Below are 20,213 nucleotides of genomic sequence, written 5' to 3'. Positions count from 1 at the left end.
ATCTCAAATCTGAGTGCAAGCTATTCTCTTATCAAGTAAACCTGTAGGCATTGCGACCAGTGTGCTCCCAAGATGTATGAGGCATTAGTCATTGCAGAGTTGTAAGGACATGACAATCCTAGGATGATTATGTCCTTGAGGCTTTTTTTCCCCACTTTCCATCTTTTGAAATACTTTAGTCATGACAACAAAAATGCTACAACTGGCGTGTGATAAGTTGTGCGTCTTATTTCCTAGCAGCTCATTGAAACGAGCCACGATGACAAATTACAATGCCGTTACCTCATCAGACATTCAAATTTCTTAAACACAAACAAAACCAGATAGGCATTAGAGTGAGCATCACTTAAATACATTACACTGGTTTAAAGTTATTGCACCACTTTGTGCCAGGTAAAAATGTTAGAAATATCAAAAATATTAACATTCTACGGCCAAGCGTGAAAACTAAATAAAAAAATCATTAAGCTTTCTTAAACGGGTACAGGAGCTTTACAACTGGCCGTCTTGGTGATGGACACGCAGATAGATGAGCAGCCATTCCACTGAGACGAGAATGTTGAGGGCTTCACATGGAAGTCTGCGAGACACTGCAGAGTAGTTCTTGGTCCACATGAAGGAGGTTGCTTGCATACACATCTGGGCCACCATACTGAATGCATGGTGTTACCGGAACCTTTTCCCCCTGCATTGTGGTAAAAAAGCATGGTTAAGTTTATACGATATCTAATATGCAAAAAAATGTGAGGCATGCAGACAGGACACTAGGTAGAGAAGTGAACATGAAGACGAAAAACATGAAAAATTTCATTAAATTGTTTTATTAGATAAAATTTTTATACTATGTGTCATTCATTATGAGGGTTCATAACCGCAACATACTTAATATATAAGCAGGTAGAATTATCAGCTTGGTCAGTTTGCACAAGCTCGTTTGAAGCAAGAAATCGAGTTTCACAAACACAACCTCAACATTCTTGATTGAAAAAGGAACACCTCAGATGACATGCAGTCCTGTGAGTGGGAATTGCACAGTTCAAGAAAAACAAATTAAAACTCACAGACCGAAAGCGAATTAATTGATAGGTTTTAGTAGCACAAGGGCATCTTTGGCCAATGAGCGCCAAGTCTATACTGCAAAAGATAAACTTAGTGCATCTTTACAAAGCAAATATATAAAGATGACTAATGCCTCTCTGCACTACAGTTGCTTTGCTCTAGCGTGCAGTCATTTTAATGCATGCACACGTACATACACACGCTACACCCAAGTGTAACAGCTGCAGAATTAAAATTGGGCAGCAACAAAGTCGCAACCTTTAACCATTGATCCCAAGCTGTACTAGTGACTGGAGGCAGTACCAATATCGCCAATGACGAGTCGCACTCTTTCTGCCCGATGTTACGCTGCTCTTATTGTCAAAGATGAGTTACAGTCGGCATTGAGGGAAAGCTGCCCGCAGGAGCAGCTCCTATTTTTGTGTTATTTCTAACCAGAGACCAATGAAGTAATATATTTTTAGAATGAGAATGACACCGAAAAATTGAGTACGTAAAAAATTTGGTACATTTCTCCGGAATTAACTTGGGGGTTAACGGCTAAAGAGGCAATCCAGAAACTAGAACAAGTTTTGACATGTTTGCTACCAGTGAATGCTAGAAAATATGTTGGCATTCTGTAATTTTGTCCAACAATGCAAAAGGGATTCTTAATAACTGAGGAAATAAATGGAAAAGTATCATGAAGTATATTTCGTGAATGTAATGCAGAATCACCCAACTTCTGTTACTATATAATCTCCACTTGAATAACCTGCACTTTCTGAACTAGTTCAGGAGGTGCTGCATTTCACTACTCATTCCACCAGTTCAACGTGGCAGCAACTGCATGTTGTGATTTGTTTTACTTAGTGCAGGCTTTGTACAGGGCGAGTTCACAGCATTCCCTGCACTTGCCCGAAAGGTAGTGCATGTTTACGCAGCAGGTGTGGTGCCGCTTCTGCACGAGCAAGGTGCAGAAATAAGAGTTTCATACAATAATTACTAGAGGGAACTCTGACGTTAGTGTCCACAGGAGATCAAACAAGAACGGCTGTACCAGCATGGAAATTATGGGAAGTACATGGATTTGCCTAAACTTCGTCTGTTTGGCTTCAAACGGCTTTGTGACTTTGTAAACTAGTCATTTTCAACAATATACTGTGTAATAAATAAATAAACATTAAAATCGTCCGACGACAGGATTCAAACACAGGAACTCTAGAACAGAAGTCTGATATTGAAACCATTAAGCCACGGAGGCATGTAACGACAAGCGAGTGCAACGCCCTGATGAATTTATCGCGGGCATACCAGTGCCTTGGGACGCTTGGCGCCTTTCGATTTGGCCACCTGGACAAGCTCAATCGTTGCAATTAATAGCAATTGCGCGTGTTGGCGCCGTCTTCTGCACTTCGAAGAGTATAGACTGCGCTGAAATTTACAACAATAAGATTTATATAGCGTATAATATACGAAGCCACAAGAACGTCTGAATTCACAAGCACGAATATCAGACAAATCCATGTGCTTCCCATCATTCCCATGGTGGTACGACTCCAGCACCAGAGTTCCCTCTAGTAATTACTGTAAGAAACTATGGCAGAAACAGGAGTAATAAACTAAGTTTTGCTGTCCCATAAATCTTACTGGTCATTAATTCCAAGTTTTAGTGCAGTCACATGTCTAGAAGGCAATTGTGGTATTTTGCATAAACATTGCAAAGCCAACTGTGATGAATGTTCACTATGGTAAATTGTTTATGATCGAGTAGCATAGACTACTGAAGCAATCTCTGGAAGGCAAGTCAAGTAATTTTCTTATTAGCAGCCTTTAAGCAGCATTCGAGCATATGACACATGCACCTCAGATATGCAGATAATATTTCCTTGACTCAGCAAGAAGCGATGCTTCATGTTCCACGAGGCTACTTCTATCAAAGCAGTATTGGTGCTCTCTAAAAACAATGCCAATGCAGATGATCCAAATATTTTTCAGGGGCAACAGTTATGCCTGAAATCATGCTAGATTAGTTTTTTTAAACACATGCTCAGACCATGTTAGAAGTGCTTCTTAAAATCCTCCTATTTATTAGACTAGTCATATATCTGTACACAAAGGCTACTAATTAGGTCCCATGCTATATCATCACCTTAACAAAAACTTCACTTAGTATTACACATGCTGTGGTAAGATTTGAGACCACATTGAGAGGCTGAACAAGGTGAATTCATTATTTTTAAAATGAAGCTCCTGTTCTTCCAAACGAGAAGAAAGGATACTGAGGGTCAAAATTTTTCTGAATCACAGCTGGAAGATGCCAGGGAAGGCACATGGAAACTTATTTGTAATTTTCTATTTAAATGTAGAAATGATAAAGGGAAATGAAAATCGTAAAAAAAAAACACAACCAGGCATGGGGGGAGAACGAACCTACAGCCTTTGCATTAAGCATGCGATGCACTAACCACTGCGCCACCGAGGCAGCATTCAACCATCCACAATGGCCCCTCAGATTGTCGACGCTCGAACACGGCCGTAGTACCACAGTGGTTAGTATATCACATGCGTAATGTGAAGGTTATGGGTCCGTTCCCCACCCACAGGTGGATATCTTTTAATCCACTTTCACTTACCTAGAATTCATCATTTCTACACTTCATATAAAAAACTTAAAACATGTTCCTGTATGCTTTCCTTGGCCTCATTATCTGCTGGCTTCTTCCACTTCTGCTACTTCCAACACTTATACATATTCTAATCTGGTAAGTAAACAGTTTTGCATGATGCTGGAATGCAATATAAAACATTATTGCAGGGCCGTGTTATGTAGAATGCCTTACATTGCCCAGGCAAGGTGTATTAATGTCAATCTGAAAAAAAAAATTCCCACTCAAGGCAGAAATGCTGTGTACTGCTGTGTGCAACAGGGTTTAACGAAAACAACTTGTTCAGAAATAAAGCCACCAAACAACGAGGAACTATGAAAACTAGATGAAAATTTGTGCAGTTGCATGTTAAAAATTTAGCACAGCAACAGATGAAGACAAAATGAAGGAAGCGCGAAGATGGTTTATTTTGGACACACGAGGCAATATACTTGAAAGATGCATATGAGCTTACACGTGGAGAAATATTGTTTATGTAGCAGCTAAACTACGAACAGGCCTAGGGCACACTCATACAAGGTGTCGAGCATGTAAATCTTATCATGCCCCTAAGTCAAAGAAACATGGCTGTTTCTCATGATTCGCTACACATGGCTGGCTCACACAACTTAGCCACTTCTATATATGCCTTGGAATTACCAGGTGGTCTGTATGACATGTGCAAGCTTTAAATATGTACAAGTGCCACGTAGCTGGACAGCACCAAGGTAATGTCGTTTGCCATCGTTTTGAGGAAGTGAAACCAATTCTTGCATTTTTCCTAATTAGGTAATTAGTTATTAACAATTATTTAACTGCTCAAATATTTTATTCAAAGCAAAAGTGTCAGTGCGAAAATTGTAGAGCATCCTGCAAAATTCCCAATCCAGCTTTCTACTGCTCAGTAGGTGCAACAAATTTTTTTTTTCAAGCCTGAAAGAAGCCAGTGAACACATGCAAGAAGTGCCGTGCAACTAACCGCTCGTGCACCTGAACACCATTTCGCTCCTCCTTTCATGCTTGAAAAAAACTTTTTGAAAAGAATATTTTAGAAATTGATTAATTATTATTGACTATGTTTTAGGCAAAATGCATGAAATAGTGTGACTGCCACTTCCATTTTCGGCGACATGAATTGACTCCATTTGCATGTCCAAATCCAGCTATACATGGTGCGTGTTTTGAGCTGGTTCTGTAATTTAGGCTGGTTTTGACTAATTGAAGCTTCGCGCCCTAATAATGGAGTCAGCCTAAAAAGAAATTGGTACATAAACGGTCGCTGTCAGTACTCCATACTCCTTTAACTTAGTGCAAAGTGCTTGTGAGCCAAGAAGTTGGTAGTTCTAAGCAGTATTTCTCATTTTGACCTGGTGTTATATCCCACTTACTATGATGCCATGCTGCTCAGTCATGCTGGTCCCAGCTTCAATCTAGGCCATGGCAGCTGCCCTCCAATGAGGGTAAAATGCAATACCGCTTATGCACTTAGATTCAGGTGTACATTAAAGAAGCCAGGTTCCCAAAACTTTAGGTTTGGAATGTAAAAGCCCATAATTTAATTTTAAAATCTAAAGGTGCTTTATTAGGAGCAAGGGCATCATTTTAAGCTTTTATTGCACTGCCATGGCACCAAGAAGCTCCAAGTAAATAAAAACAATTTCTTAGACAATGTACATATCTTGCAAACATTTACAAACACTTCTCTGCATGCACCTCTGTTGCTGTTATATTTGGATCCGTATGCCAAGGCGGGTTATGATGTTAGAACAGGTTTCAAACTTTTTTTTACCGCTTTAAAGTTGTTGGTTATTTTGCATCTCACTGTGTGTCGAACGCACATTTCAGTGCATCAATTTCTTCAGAAAGTGCACTCCTCTTTATTTATTTGTGCATGCAAAAAGGGTTCAGAAGAACTGCTTTCTGAAGGTCTGTATAATAAGCAAAAAACAATTCTATGTAGGCTGCACAAAGAGAAAGGATTGGTTTGTAAATATGTTATTTAGTTCTTAAAAAAAGAGGCAGCTGTCAGTATTCTGTTCCAAAGTAAAAATTGCCCCTACCTGGCTCTGCTTCATTTTCCGATGTGGATGGTCCATTCGGGGGCACTCAACTGATAGGCTGCACTTTGGCGATGTCGGGTGTGCTGTCACCAGGCCCAAGGTCGATCGACATCCTCACCAAAAGTCGAGTCCAAACGCTATAAAAGAAATATCTCATCATTTTGCTATCAGTTTTGTGATCTTGCGTGTTTCACACACGGCCGTCAGTGAAATATTTCGTCACTTGGATACTAAAAGAAATTCAAGCATTTTCTGGCAGCCAAGCTGATGATGATGATGTGTGGTGTTTTATGGCGCAAGGGCCAGGTTTGGCCAAAGAGAGCCATGACAAGTGGTAATGTTGATGTATTATGGAAGATGTGACTTGGCTGTAAACTGGCCTAAAAATTGTCGCTGTAAAGTGCGTAAAATCTACGTGCTATAAAATTATGGCGATGACTAATGACGAATACTATTAAGATTAAAATCCATCGTGGAAGAATGATGCAAAATACAAAATATATAGTATGGTAAAATTACTTGGAGCAATGCTGCCTCGCCAGAGCCCTTGAAACACAAGGGCCTAGAGGCATGTGCTATACGAAAGAGCTATCACAGCGGCATCCTCTGAAGAGAGGGTGGCAGCCAAGCTGAATACACAGTAAATGGAGAACATTAAAGAGCAAATGCAGTTGTCACATTAGATTGATCAAGTACAGCAGAAATGGAAAATAAATCAGTGATACTGTGTCTGTTGGCTTTGAATGCAGGAAACGTAAAAACAGGACCTTGCAGCCACGCCAGTTTGAATTTCCCGCGTTTGCTACACCTTACAAGTTTGGCATCGTCCGGTACTCGGGGATAGTAACCGCTTAAAATCAAGATGAACGAGCGTCGGCATAAATTAACAGGATACTTAACCGGGCAATATTGGCGCATAAAACAACTCACGTAGCGAAGCTACTGTCAATTACCCGATGACGCATCTGCGGGCGGTGCGGTTTGGGCGAACAATTCAAAAAGGAATGAGAGTTTCACTTGTTTCACGCCTACTAAGCTAAGACAGAATTTGAGTTTCTTACTAAACTATACTGGATATTTACGCTCCGAATAAAACGCTGGAAATTTTGCTACGTCACATTGCATACGTATGAGTGAGGAAATTGCTTTTATTGTGTTCTGCCCAGACGGCATGCAGCAGCTACCACTCTCATGCAACAAAAGCATGAAAGTGGTACTCGCGGCACGGAAAACAAACACATACAGCGCCAACGTTACGCCCCTTGGAGTTGGAACTAAGCACGATCAAGCCAGTTAGTTTTCTAGCTTTCATAACGCCATGAATACGATAAAATATCGAGCGAAACAACTCTCTGCTCTAGAAAATTATTACCGCTTCCATTTATATACCTATCGCTGCCACAAGCAAAAGTCAATGGGCTAGCTGTCCAAAAGCCGCAGATTAGACTGACAGCAACATATTACGGTAACGTAAAACAATTTCCACGCTGACTTGGCAGCCGCGGTGTGCTCTAAGTGCCAAAGTTCTCGTTTGCCGCTCGAAATTCACACCATGATGACGGGCACTGCATCTTTCACATGCAATACTGCACGCTTTGCTCCGGAGCTCAATAGGAGGGCGAAACGCATTTGCACGTACCTGAAATACGCATGCCGGGAACCCGTCGACGCTTCCGAGAACGGGGCGCACAGCGGTACGCACACCGTACAGCGGCTTGACTTGGACGTGAGGCACTTCTATCAAACATTTCACATGCGACATGTTTCACACCGATTGCGCGAGCACCAGAAAATGACGCAGGCCCCATTGCGACGCCGAGCAGACATGCAGCCACCGATGAGCTGTGTGCGCGGATTGCAGAGAACAAAGCCATACAAAACGTTAGGCGCGAGAAGATGGCGGCTCTCGTTGCGGAGACGAAGCGGACGAAGCAATGACGCGCGAATGAATGTTGCCAACTGTTGGTTCCGCGTTATGCCGGCGGTGGTGGCTTTAGTGGCGTGTGTTGCGGCTGTCTAATTTTTATTTCTTTCCCCCAAACAGTATAGCTAAGATCAGTTCTTTGTTTCAATTTTTAGTTGTGTCGTTTGGCATTATCTTTGTCTTTTTATGCTATTAAGCGGCCAATTATGGCCTCTCAGGTTCGCGCGCGCCAGCTTCGCGCGCAAATCTCAGAGGCCACAAGACAACTCGTTAGAAAATGCCGTTATTGTCGTTGTTAACGTTTCATCATCCTTTCTTCAACTGAGATAGAAAGGTAGTGTCCCTTTTCCCTGGGTTGGGAGGGGGCGATCAAGACGGCATCGCTTAGCGGGGGGCGGGGGAGTTGGTTGGTGTTGGTTCTTATCGCGAAATTCGCGAACCCTGCGATTTTTTTTATAACGTAAGCATTTCTATACTTCCCCAACAAGAAAAACCATCCGTCCGTCAGTCCGTACCGCACGATATCTTTCAAAATAGAACCCGCAGCAGTGAGTGAATTCACCTTCGTGCTAGCTCTCGCTTCAACGCGACCGAAGCGGCGAGAACACTGCGCTCACGAAGCTTTCAGCTTATGCCGCACTATGCGCTTTTCGCAGATCACTTTCAAGATAGGTGTACGCGCGTCTGTTTTCAAAGCGAAGTAAACGGTGAGAACACAGCGCGTGAAGTTTTCAGCAGTGGGCACACTCTGTCCACAATGCAGTTCGCTTTCAAGATACGGTTCGCGCGGCCGTGCCACAAGCAGCCGCCGCCGGAGAACGGTTGATAATGGTTCGTCGCGGATGAGGAGGGCTAAAAAGCGATAACGGCTCAAGACGAACGGAACGTCACCAGCGCGCCTGGCCCCGCCAGCTGCAGTACTTCGCTTGCGCCGCCGACCAGAGCAGCTCGTGTCGCCGCAGCGCTGTCGCTTATACTTGTCGGATCAAGTCTCATAACATTGATAACGACATGGACTGCGTGTAGTTGAGGAAGAGTCACAATGCTTACGCACACTCAGACAAATCCGAGAGGAGTTCCTGTGTGATTTTTTTTACCGGAAATGTACAGTCAGCGGTGGGACCCAGAGTTGACAATGCCTGTAAGAGGGGTGCCAAGCTTTTTTTTTTTTTTTGTGAGAGTCTTGCCCAGCTCCCAAAGATCTGCTCAAGCTAAGACTTGCTGATGGCTGTATGTGTGTTTTTTTATTGTCGCATGCCCTCGAACCGCCACGAATCCTACAGTGTAATGGCATTAGAGCAGTATTCACGGCCAAAGGGAAACGCAGCCGGTAATTGGGCTGCTTAAGGTTTGCGGCCCGGCGGCAGCTGCCCTCCCGTCCCCCGTTTCCGTTGACAAGTTAGGGGGAGGGGTCTAGAGCAATGTTACACCCCCCTCCCCACAGTGGCGTAACCAGAAATTTTTTTCGTGTGAGGGGGGGGGGGGGGTCCCAATTGACCGTGGAGGGGGAAGGAGTGGGGCCATTGCCATAGCAGCAAAAATTTTACTGTTAGTGAGTGTTACAAGTGCCCGGCGTGCCCCACTTGGCTACGCCGCTACTAGCCACCCCCCCCCCCCCCCCGCGCGATCGACGTAAATCGAGCTATTAGAACGTGCATCACACGCATGCATGACATAACATGAATGACATGCCGCGAAGCTGGCATGGATGTTATCACATCATCATCATCATCAGCTTATTTTGATGTCCATCGCAGGAGGCAAGCTTCTCCAGCGATCTCCAATACCCCTGTCTTGTGCCAACTGGTTCCACGTGTCCTCAAGTTTCCTAAATTCATCACGTCCACATTATTCTCTGCCGTCCTCGACTGTGCTTCCCTTCTCTTAGCACCCATTCTGCGACTCCAATAGAGCAGCAGTTCTCTCCCTTACGCATTGCAATGTCTGCCCAGCACGACTTCTTCCTCTGAATGTCAACCAGAATATCAGCTATCCCCGTTCGCTCTCTAATCCACATCGCTGTCTTCCAGTCTATTATCATCATGCCTAATAATTTTCATTCCATCGCTCGTTGCGCGGTCCTCAACGTCTTCCCAAGCTTCTTTGGTAACTTCCAAGTTTCGGCCCCATACGTTAGTAACGGTAAAAAGCCATGGTTAGCAGTAAGCTCCCTGGTCATGATTTAGTAATGCCTGCCGTAAGCTCTCCAGCTAATGTTTTATTTTTGTTAATTTCCTTGATCAGAGGCCCCTGCGAGTAATTAACCTCAATAAACGTATTTCTGCGCAGGTTCTAGAGGCTGACTGCCGACCATGACATTCGTTCTCTCGCCAGACTGCGGAACATTACTTTTCTCTTCTGCATACTAACTCTCAATCATCCTTACACTTTCTTCGACAAGTTCCTCAAACGTTTGTTGCAAATAGTCTGCAGCGTTGCTGAGTATACCAATGTCATCTACAAACCGTAAGTTGGTGAGCTATTTACCGTTAGCCCTCACTCCTAACCATTCCCAGTTTAACTGGTTGCACACCTTTAAGTATTCAGTGATAGCATTGTAAATATTTTGCTATTGATCACATGAATCCTCTTGCAGATATCTGGCTATGCAAAGTCTGCGCGTTAGTGTCATCCGTTCGATATCAACATTCGTGGGAAACTTCATTTTTGACCACTGTTCGGAGTCAGTGCACTGCTGCCTAGGTGCCCCGATCTAATCATTCCAGCTGCCTGATTCAAGCGCAGGTAGCGCGCGTTTCATGTATAGCCAATATCAACGCCTTAACTGGCAATGTTCGTTTATCATATACTGTAAGCTTGTTCACTTACTCCCTTATAATTAGGGTGTAAATTAGAAAGACTGGGGTGTTCCAAGGGTGTTTTCTTGTTCAACACGCTTTTCCGTTAAAAAAGGGTGTTTCAAGGGTGTTTACAAGGGTGAAAAGATTAATACACCCGCATTACACCCATAAGGGTGTGAAAATTTTAAGAGTGTAGGTCCTTTGCGTAGGAGATGAGCAGTCTACCCTGAAGTTAATTATACGGTTAGGAAAATGCCACGCAAGTTTTTATAACTAACTGGGACATTGCCTCTGATCTCTCAGGTGCTGCGCGCTGCTACACACCAGAGATAGCGGACGCCCAAGACAGCACTCAGGCGTCGTGCAATACCACCATGCAACCAGAGCGGGTCCCCTATGAATCGGGAACGATTGCAAGATTAAACCATAGGACACCCCTCCCACCCACACACCTGCATCGTAAGGTAAGCATATAAGCTTTGTATTTGGCTACGTCATGTCTGTACATTGTAGGGCCCCTACACCCTCAGCAGCACGCACGAGACGTTGCATGTACCGTACCGCGAATGCGTCTCTGATACGGCTTAAACGATAATTTTGTCGCATGGCAAGTAAAATTTTGCGATGCTGGTTATTTTTTTCTTTCATCCACGTTTCTGCTCGTTGCTATTGACGTCGAGAGGTTATGAGGGATACCAGACCTTTCAGGGTAGCGGAATAGTAAAGAGACAAAGGAATACTGTTCAGAGCGAACGTTCCCATAAAAAAAAAAAGAAAACATTCTCTCGCCTACACCAACGGCACAGGCAGGCCCTAGAGCAGCAGTAGCAGAAAAGATGAGTTGGGAGAAACTCGCCCTGTACCGATCACTCCAGAAAAACTAAAAAAAGAAAAACCCGCGTTGTTTCGCCAGAAGTCAAGAGAAGAATGAAAAGAAGGGAACTGACAGCGGCGGGCAAGGACCGAGAAAACAAGAAGCCGCGCTATCCGAGATAGGGCGCGTTCCGTCAGCACAAGCTGCGCGGCACGGTTAATTCGCCAGGAAGCAGCCCGGACGGAAAGCGCGCGCGGGATGATCGCGGAGCATTGGGTGCAGAAGATGAGGAGATGCGCTCCACCCTCCCTCGATTCCCGTGCACTGCGGCCAAGCAGCTGCAGCAGCTCATCAATCGTGTGCCGCCAAAAAGGGTGCAGCGTTGCGGCACCTCTGCCGTCAGCTAATACAAGCCGAATCCCCGAAGCCGCTGGAGCTCAAGTTTGCCTCGTCCTGCGCAAGATCTCTCGCCAGTCGCAACAGTGATTAACCACGAGCAGAGGTAAGCGCGCGAGCAATTTTGGTGAATGGGGTTCCGATTGGTCAATCCAGAATCCACAACGCTGCATGGTTTCAATGGGTATCGCGGTGAGCGTGGGTCAAGCTATACATGACGCGCGGTTGCACGTGAACAGCTTTCGCCACCGCGTAAAAGAAAGTGAACCGTGCAAGTGAACGCTTCCGCTTCAGCGGAGGGAAAGGGGGAAAGCGAGCGTGCAACGACGCGGGTCAAGCCGGGCTCTGTTGTTGCCGTCGCTGCCGCTTGCTCAGCGGCCCTGGCGCAGCACCACACCGGGTGCACGGATGGCGCAGCGCACACAGCGGATTTCTCGGGCTGCCCGCGGCGCGATGTTTCCCCAGAGAGGCGCGCTTGGTGCGGAACGCTATCGCGACTGCGCGCGTATAGCATTTCGGAGCGCTGAAAGACTCGGGAAAACAAGCAGGTGGCGCCGCTGTGGCTCCGCCCCCCTTTCATCCCCCCAGCGCTAGCAGCGACCGACTGATACCGCTGGATGCCGCTGACGCCGCTAGAGAGTCAAGATAACGTGACTGCATAGAACACCGTCGCCGCCATGCAGAAAGAGGAGGAAAGGGTCCCCCCCCCCCTGTTCTTGTGTGGCGGATAGGCTGCTCTTCAGTTGCCGACGCGCCGGTTATTTTACGTAGGCCCCGGCACGTCGACGAATACGTGACCACCTTCCCACGGCTAGACCTGGTTCTTAGCGCTGCGGAAGCGAGGGTATCATATTGTTTGTGTCGGCATCGGCGGCGTTGTCCCTGAAACCAACTCCGCAGCTGGGGTTGACTCACTATCGGCGTCAGCGGCATCAGTCAGTCGCTGCTATCTCTTCCCTCCTCCCTTTATCGTGTTGTCCGCTTGCTGCGCGCGCTTCTGCCCCCATCGTTTGCCGCTGGGTGTACACGCCGCCCCCCTCCCCCCTCTTCCTGCGAGTCTCCGGTTGTCAAAGCGCCGGCTCGAACTTAATTCCTTTCTTCGCTCCTCCTCCAATGCAACCCCTGTGCGGTGGCAATCAGAGAGCCAGATCGGTGGCGGCGGATCTGTATATGTGCACCGCCCGAGCCGAAATTGCCGCTGCCGTTCGCCCTGTGCGGTGGCAATCAGAGAGCCAGATCGGTGGCGGCGGATCTGTATATGTGCACCGCCCGAGCCGAAATTGCCGCTGCCGTTCGCCACTGCGAAATTATCTGCCAGTTCTTTCTGAGCCATGAGCGAGACGACCGATGGAAGTCCTCCGTCTGCTGCTGCTGCTGCTGCTGCTGCTAAACGAGCTGCCAGAGCAGAGGCCCAGCGCCGTCGCCGTCAGAATCCAGAGGTGCGTGCCGCCGAAGCAGAAGCTTACCTAGTGGAGTCTTTGTTAAAGGAATACGTGTGAAAAAAAAAAAAATTCTGTGATAGCGCATACATGTGTTGCTCGATTTCTTTGCCTCAATCTATCGAAAAGGTGAAACAGCTTATTTGCTGCGCTCAAATTTCGCATTAGGAAGTAACGTAATCGTCGGTCATTTTTTTTTATCGATTGTCAACTGTTTTGCTAGTCTCATTATTATTCAGCTAATCAGACCAGGCAGACGCCTTTTTTTTTCACAAGGGCCAGGGGCCTTCCCCTGGTCCCCTTCTATTCCTCCGCAGGAGTTAGCTGTGGGTCTGTTTCTACGCAACGGCGTCACATCAGTTACTGTGGCTCTTCTTCCAACCAATGACGGAGTCATACGGATGAAGAATCCAAAAGTGATTAAGGCGGCATTGGGATCAGCGACGTCTCATTTTCACATCACTGAGGTCCGCCAGTTTGGCAGATGTGGTATCCTCTACTTTTCTGCAGACCAGTCCTGTGTACAATCCCTTTTAAAGTGTTCGCTGTTTGCCGCCAATCCAGTGAGCGCATTTATTCCTCCCCACTTGGCATGTGTGAAAGGGCTTGTCCGTGGCGTCGACGTGAACATGACACCGGCAGAAGTATTAGAGATGTTTTCACCGGTCGGTGTAATTTTCGTTTATAGGTGTGCACGTGTGGTCGAGAAAAACAGGATCCCTACTGAGTCGTTCATGGCCACATTTGCAGGTACAATTCGACCATCAGAGATTAAGGCATGGCCTCTAAGCTACAGAGTGGAACCTCTGTCCCATGGTCCCCTCGTCCCCTCCAGTTTGTGAAGTGCTGGCGTTATGGGCACACCTTAAAATGATGTAGGTCTGCTTCCAGGTGCCGAATTTGTGGTGAAGAGCACAATCCTAGCGAGTGCAAAAGCAAGGAAGCAAGGTGCTGCCTCTGCAATGACGCGTTTTCTGCTAATTATTCTAATTGCTCAGCAAAGGCACGGGAAATTCAAATCCTGGAAATCGTTGAAAGAAAATGTTGTTACCGTAGAGAAGCCGTAACTGAAATTCATGCTAGGATACAGGGATACGCTGGTGTCACAGCCCGTCAGGCGGTATCAACGGATGCGTCTCTTTCACTTTATATTGCTGATGCTGTCGAAAGGGCAATGGAAAAAGCTATGGAGCGTCTAGCTGGAAACCTTTGCGAGTCCTTGACACAAATTTTAACTAGCCAGATGGCGCATATATTCGGAACAACAACAGCAGTTGGTATAACTTCTCAAATAACTGACAGTCCACGTCCTTCAAATGAAGAATTAACCACCAATTTGGCGTCCCACGATGCCCAAATTGTAGGCCCATCCATCGATGTCAACCAGAGCCAATGCGCAGGCTTCAATGATCACACACAGGGCGCAGATGAAATGGACATGGATCCTCGATCGTTAAAACGATATAGATCCTCTTTGTCAAAAAAGCTACGACTCTAACACAGCCAAAGACAAAAAAATACCTGATAGACAGCCGTGCAACGGAAGATATATTAAAGGAAAGCATTTTAAGTAAGGCAGTTACTGAGTCAATACTTTCGCAACCATAGGACTCCTCAAAATTCTTCATTGGAATTGCCGATGAATACACTCTGCAGCAACATATTTATTGGATCTGTCATCGAAACTCTCCCCGGATATTATTGCGTTGCAAGAAACAAGGCTTTCAGGACATCAATCTTTTCATTTAAATACCTACCGATCTTTCCGACTGGAGCGTCTATCGAAGGGTGGAGATTTAGCTTTCTTTATCACTAACAGAATTAGCCTTAAGGCAAAGATCTCATATAAACATATGTCTCCCGAAAGTAAAATTTTTGCATTAGAAATAGCCATACCAGGGTGTCTGCCTTTCTCGTTAGTAAACTTATACTTTCCTGCGGGTGTGCAGAACACTCGATGTTTGGATTCAGCAGTGACTTCATGGTGTAAGGACAAAATTCTTGTTGGAGATTTCTACGCTCATCACACGTGCTGGGGCTTTCGAACTGACCAATGTGGAAAACGCTTATGGGATTGGACAATGGATAATAATCTTTCTTATATGAACTCTACAATTCCTACATTTACTTGTAAACAGTCCCGCTCAGCATTGGATTTAAGTTTCGTAAGTTCGCCCCTCACCAGCTCATCCTGGACAGCCTTGGACTGTGCCACCAACAATGACCACTTTCCAATAATGTTTGAAATTGCTTGCCCGATTGCGCCATCATGCTCCCAGGTACGCGTATTTGTAGATTATAATAAATTTAAATCCGATCTTAAGGTACATTTCGCTTCCTATACTGAAGAGCATGAAGACACCAAGGCTACGAAACTTGCTATGAAACTTTGTGCGGTAACTAAAAGAACATACAAGAAGGCTGAATTTAGTGTTACATCTGCAAAGAAAGCATCTTATAACCCTTGGTGGAATACAGACTGCACGCGAAACCACCGACGCCGACAGGCAGCTTGGAAGCAGCTCCTTTACAACCAGTGCTCCGAAAATTGGTCTGATTATAAATTTCACGCTGCCGTATTTATACGTACAATTGCTGAAGCCAAAGAAGATTATGATAAGAAACACTACGATTTCCTTTCTAAATCTAAAAAAACAAAAAATCGTTGTTTAGATATATGGGATATCGAAAAATTCTGTCATCGCCAGCTAATATTGATTATGTCAATCTGTCTCCCGATGAAATGAGAAAATCTCTTGAACTCCTTGCTAAAGGCTTGGAGAGTAGATTCACGTCATCGCTGTCCTATAATTTGCAAAAATCAGCCCCAACATCAGCGTTTACTGAAGTTACATTGCCTGAATTAGCTCAAGTGATTCGAAACTTATCCTTGTCAGCCGCTGGTCCTAATAAGATTACCGCTCACATGATAAAAATTTTATTCGATCTATCTCATCGAGACCTTCTAAACGTTACAAACTATTCCTTAAACAAAGCCTGGATACCTTACGATTGGAAAGTAGCTAAAGTAATCCCGATACCTAAAAAACAAGGAGTAGGTTATAACATAGAAAACATCACACCTATTTCTCTTACTTCTAATATGGTCAAGCTCATAGAGAGGGTATTAAATTGCAAAATTACTATCTGGATGACGGATAATTTAATATTAAGTCCAAATCAAATAGGCTTCGGAGCTAATTGCTCAATATGGTGTGCCCATGCTAATTTAGAGAGCCGCATCCAACTTGCCCGGAAAAGGAGACAGTATTCTGCTTTAATGAAATTAGATATAGCCAAAGCTTATGACAGCGTTGAGCATTCAATTTTACTGGATATTCTGCAGTGTCGTAATTTCCCAAATTATCGCGTGGTTGGCAGAATCTTTGCGATCAAGAGAATTTTATTGCTTCAAGGACGCATGTTCCTCGTCTAAATTCAGACAGACTCGCGGTGTTCCCCAAGGAGCAGTCCTATATCTCCAATATTATTTAGTACATTAATGAGGTCCATCCCCACTTGTCAGGACGTGCACGTTTACGTGTATGCAGACGACACTGCATTCTTTGCGGCTGACAGTGACATTGGCGCTTTATCCCAAAAATTACAAAGATACATGAGTATGCTTCAGGTATGGTTTCAGACAATGTGTATGTCATTAAATGTAAGCAAAAGCGCATTTTTAGTGTTCCCGGTCATGGACCCTATTTCAATTTCTATAGCTTACAAGTTGAGTCTCTAAAATATTTGGGGATCATATATAATAGAGAACTCAACTGGAGTCCACACATAGAAAGTGTAGCGTGTAAGGCACAACGTGCTTTAGGTATTCTACGCAGAAGGGGTAACCGACAATATGGACTACGTAGGGGTTCACTGTTGATGATTTATAAAATGTATATGCGCCCCATATTGGAATGCGGGTGTGTCTTGTTCTCAGGCGGCCCTGCTTATTAAATAAAGCCTGTGGTTCTTTTGGAGCGTGAGGCCCTACGCCTGTGCCCGGGACTCCCCAGGTTTGTGGCTATTAATGTTATCTATCAAGAAGCGCGCCTTCCAACATTGCCGTGCAGATTTCGCATCTTAATAATTCAAGCATTTCTGAAATGTTACAGCTTGCCGCTTAGACGATCTGGATACGCCTTTATTAATGATCCAAATTCCTTCTTTCTTGCTCATTGGCCTCACTTTTACACTCCACAGATTGTATTCGTACAAAAACAATTAGATAGCCTGAATATGAACATTCTAGAGGTAATTGCATCAATGGAATCAAATCAGAATATTAAGATAGATGTTGATGACATTTTCTCCCGAAGCTCCAAGTTTCAATCATCCACATTTTTAAATAACCTGTTGCAAGATTAACTTGCAAACGTACAAACAAATAACATAATAGCCACAGACGTTTCAGTGAACAACGAAAAGGCGGGCGTAGGCATTTTCTCGCATCCGCTTGGCTGGTCATTCTTCTTGAGACTGCAAGATTTCACACCCGTTTTTGAAGTCAAGCTTCTAGCCGTTATTTTAGCGCTTTGGAAACGTTCTTCGAACTCAAGAAGTGCGGTTATTATAACAGAGTCCCCTTCGGTCTGTACTTCGCTTACAGCTTCATCCAATTCCCCAACTCTCAAGACGTTTCTAACATTAGTTCCTCCACAGTTGAATTCCCTGAAACTATTATAGGGACCTGGTCACTGAGGCTTACATTCAAATTAAATGGCAGACTTATTAGCGCGAGCATCCCTGAGGGGACCTATAATGCCGGTTCTTCCATCAGTGGCGCACATAACAGCAATTAGATATAGAAAATATTCAATGCATAGAGATGTCGATGAATCAATAACAACATGGACAGAATACCAGCACCTAAAATTTCCGTGGAAAATCGAGTGGTGTCCATCAAGAGAATCAGAAGTAGCAATCACGAGATTACGTGTCCCTCCATTAAACCTGTATTATACAGGACTGGTCTGAGGCTATGTGTCCATACTGCGAGGAAAGAGAATCACTAGATCGCTATTAATGCGTATGTTGGCGATACAAATTGTTAAGAAAAAGACATATAGAACTTCCGCTTGCAAAATTAGGGTTAATGTTATCATCAGAAATCATACTATCTTTCGGTGTGTCAGTTTAGGGGCCAGCCACAGGGACGTGTTTCATGCCGTTTGCGGTTACCCACAATCAACAAAGCGAACAACTTTTTTATTGTTCTCTTGTAATTTGTTTGTTTTTGTATGTTTCTTTTCTTTCTTTTTTTTTCATGGGACTTGTAACAGTTCAAAAGCATAGGTAATCGTTTCAGCACTGTTAGGTATGCCGGACGCCAAGGGCGATACGTCATCCCCCTACCCTCTACTTGGTCGGAGACCACGGGCGACAGGTCATTCACCCTACCCTCTGGGACGGAGCCCACGGGCGACAGGTCATTCCCCCTACCCTCTGGGACGGAGCCCACGGGCGACAGGTCATTCCCCCTACCCTCTGGGCCGGTGCCCACGGGCGACAGGTCGTTCACCCGACCTTCTACCAGGATTCGTCGAAAAGAGGGCTGACTTCTTCTACGAGGGTCAGCGTCAGTCAGCTTGCGGACAAAGGGCCTTCTACCAGGATTCTTCGAAAAGAGGGCTGACTTCTTCTCCCCGTGCTCGGTAATGCAGGAGGAGGGACCCTCTCTCTGTGCCTGTCACGTGACGTCGACGGAAGCAAGATCCCGCCCACACTTGTAGAGAGCCTATTTAGGGGCTCCGAAATGTACTTGTGAGATACTTCAGACTTCATGCTTTTCTTATTTTCTTTCAACTACCTTTGAATAAACCGTGCAAGTTTCGCAATAGCAAATCGTCTCGCCCCTGCTTGGTCGCCATGGGTGCCTGCAGCCCGCCGACAACGCCACGCTACCCAATAAGTAATGTCGGTCGAGCTTCCATAGGCAGGCGCCGCTACTTCTCGGCAGCAGTACGGTACGCTACCCTGGAGTACGCAAGAAACAGGTTGCTAGCGGTGGGATCGCCTACAAACGCAACAAACTGGTTGCTAACGGTGGGACCGCCCCTGAAGTGCAACAGCACGCAATCCTTGGTCAATCACCCAGTGTGAGTATGAGCCATTACATGAGACCATCATCATCATCATCATCATCATCATCATCATCATCATGCGGTTGGCCATTCCCCGTGAGCGGGTATGTGCCAAAGATACTAAGGTCGTCATCATCATCATCATTACCGGGCAGTCTGACATGGAACTTCTTCCCCGTCCACTTGGCATTATGGTGAATATCGCTAATAGAACAAGGCCGCATAACGTCGCTGTGACCGACATGGGCGATGGAGATCCTACCGTAGGTGCGGCTTCGATATCTGGAATTGTTTCGCAGACACTTTTGTGCGAACGCTCTGACGCACAATGGTATTTTCACGCTGAGCGATAACATTTGTTAAACGATGAAACGTGGTCCCGCGATGAACAAGTACAAGTGTCAGTATGAAGGTGATCCTGGAGGAACCAACCTGGAATAAAATATGTACGCTTGTAGAAAGGAAATAAAGAAACGCTTCATGTTTACTCTTACTTCTTGATATAACGTGAACTAGCAATTATTGTCACTTTCGCGTGTAACCATAAAGTATTAGGCCATCTCACCGGAAGCACAAGATGTTGCTTTCCTTTTATCAACGGTGAACCTATAGATAAAAGTTGGAGCTTACAAACAACACTGGATAACACTTCACTGGTGCACTTCAGTTGGGATCCGAATTCGTCAGGCATAATTCGGCAGTAAAGGCTACTAAAATCCCAGCAGGTTGTCACATATGCTACCCACACACACACACACACACACACACACACACACACACACACACACACACACACACACACACACACACACACACACACACACACACACACACACACACACACACACACACACACACACACACACACACACACACACACACACACACACAACACACACACACACACACACACGTACACACACACACACACACACACACACACACACACACACACACACACACACACACACACACACACACACACACACACACACACACACACGTACGCA

At 45.2% G+C, this 20,213-nt stretch overlaps 1 long non-coding RNA gene across 1 annotated transcript; it reads right to left on the bottom strand.

Annotated features, from left to right (window-relative positions):
• Positions 1 to 201: 201 nt before the first annotated feature.
• LOC142577702 (uncharacterized) lies at positions 202 to 7,725 on the bottom strand. Its single transcript, XR_012827051.1, has 3 exons — positions 7,386 to 7,725; positions 5,747 to 5,883; positions 202 to 685 (listed from the first exon to the last, which is right to left on the bottom strand). It is a non-coding gene; the product is annotated as an uncharacterized LOC142577702 (long non-coding RNA).
• Positions 7,726 to 20,213: the final 12,488 nt, after the last annotated feature.

The sequence above is a fragment of the Dermacentor variabilis genome, chromosome 4, assembly GCF_050947875.1.
Source record: "Dermacentor variabilis isolate Ectoservices chromosome 4, ASM5094787v1, whole genome shotgun sequence".
Classification (NCBI taxonomy): Eukaryota; Metazoa; Arthropoda; class Arachnida; order Ixodida; family Ixodidae; genus Dermacentor; species Dermacentor variabilis.
Note: the sequence above shows the minus strand (reverse complement) of the source record. Positions and strands in the feature narration are given on the sequence as shown.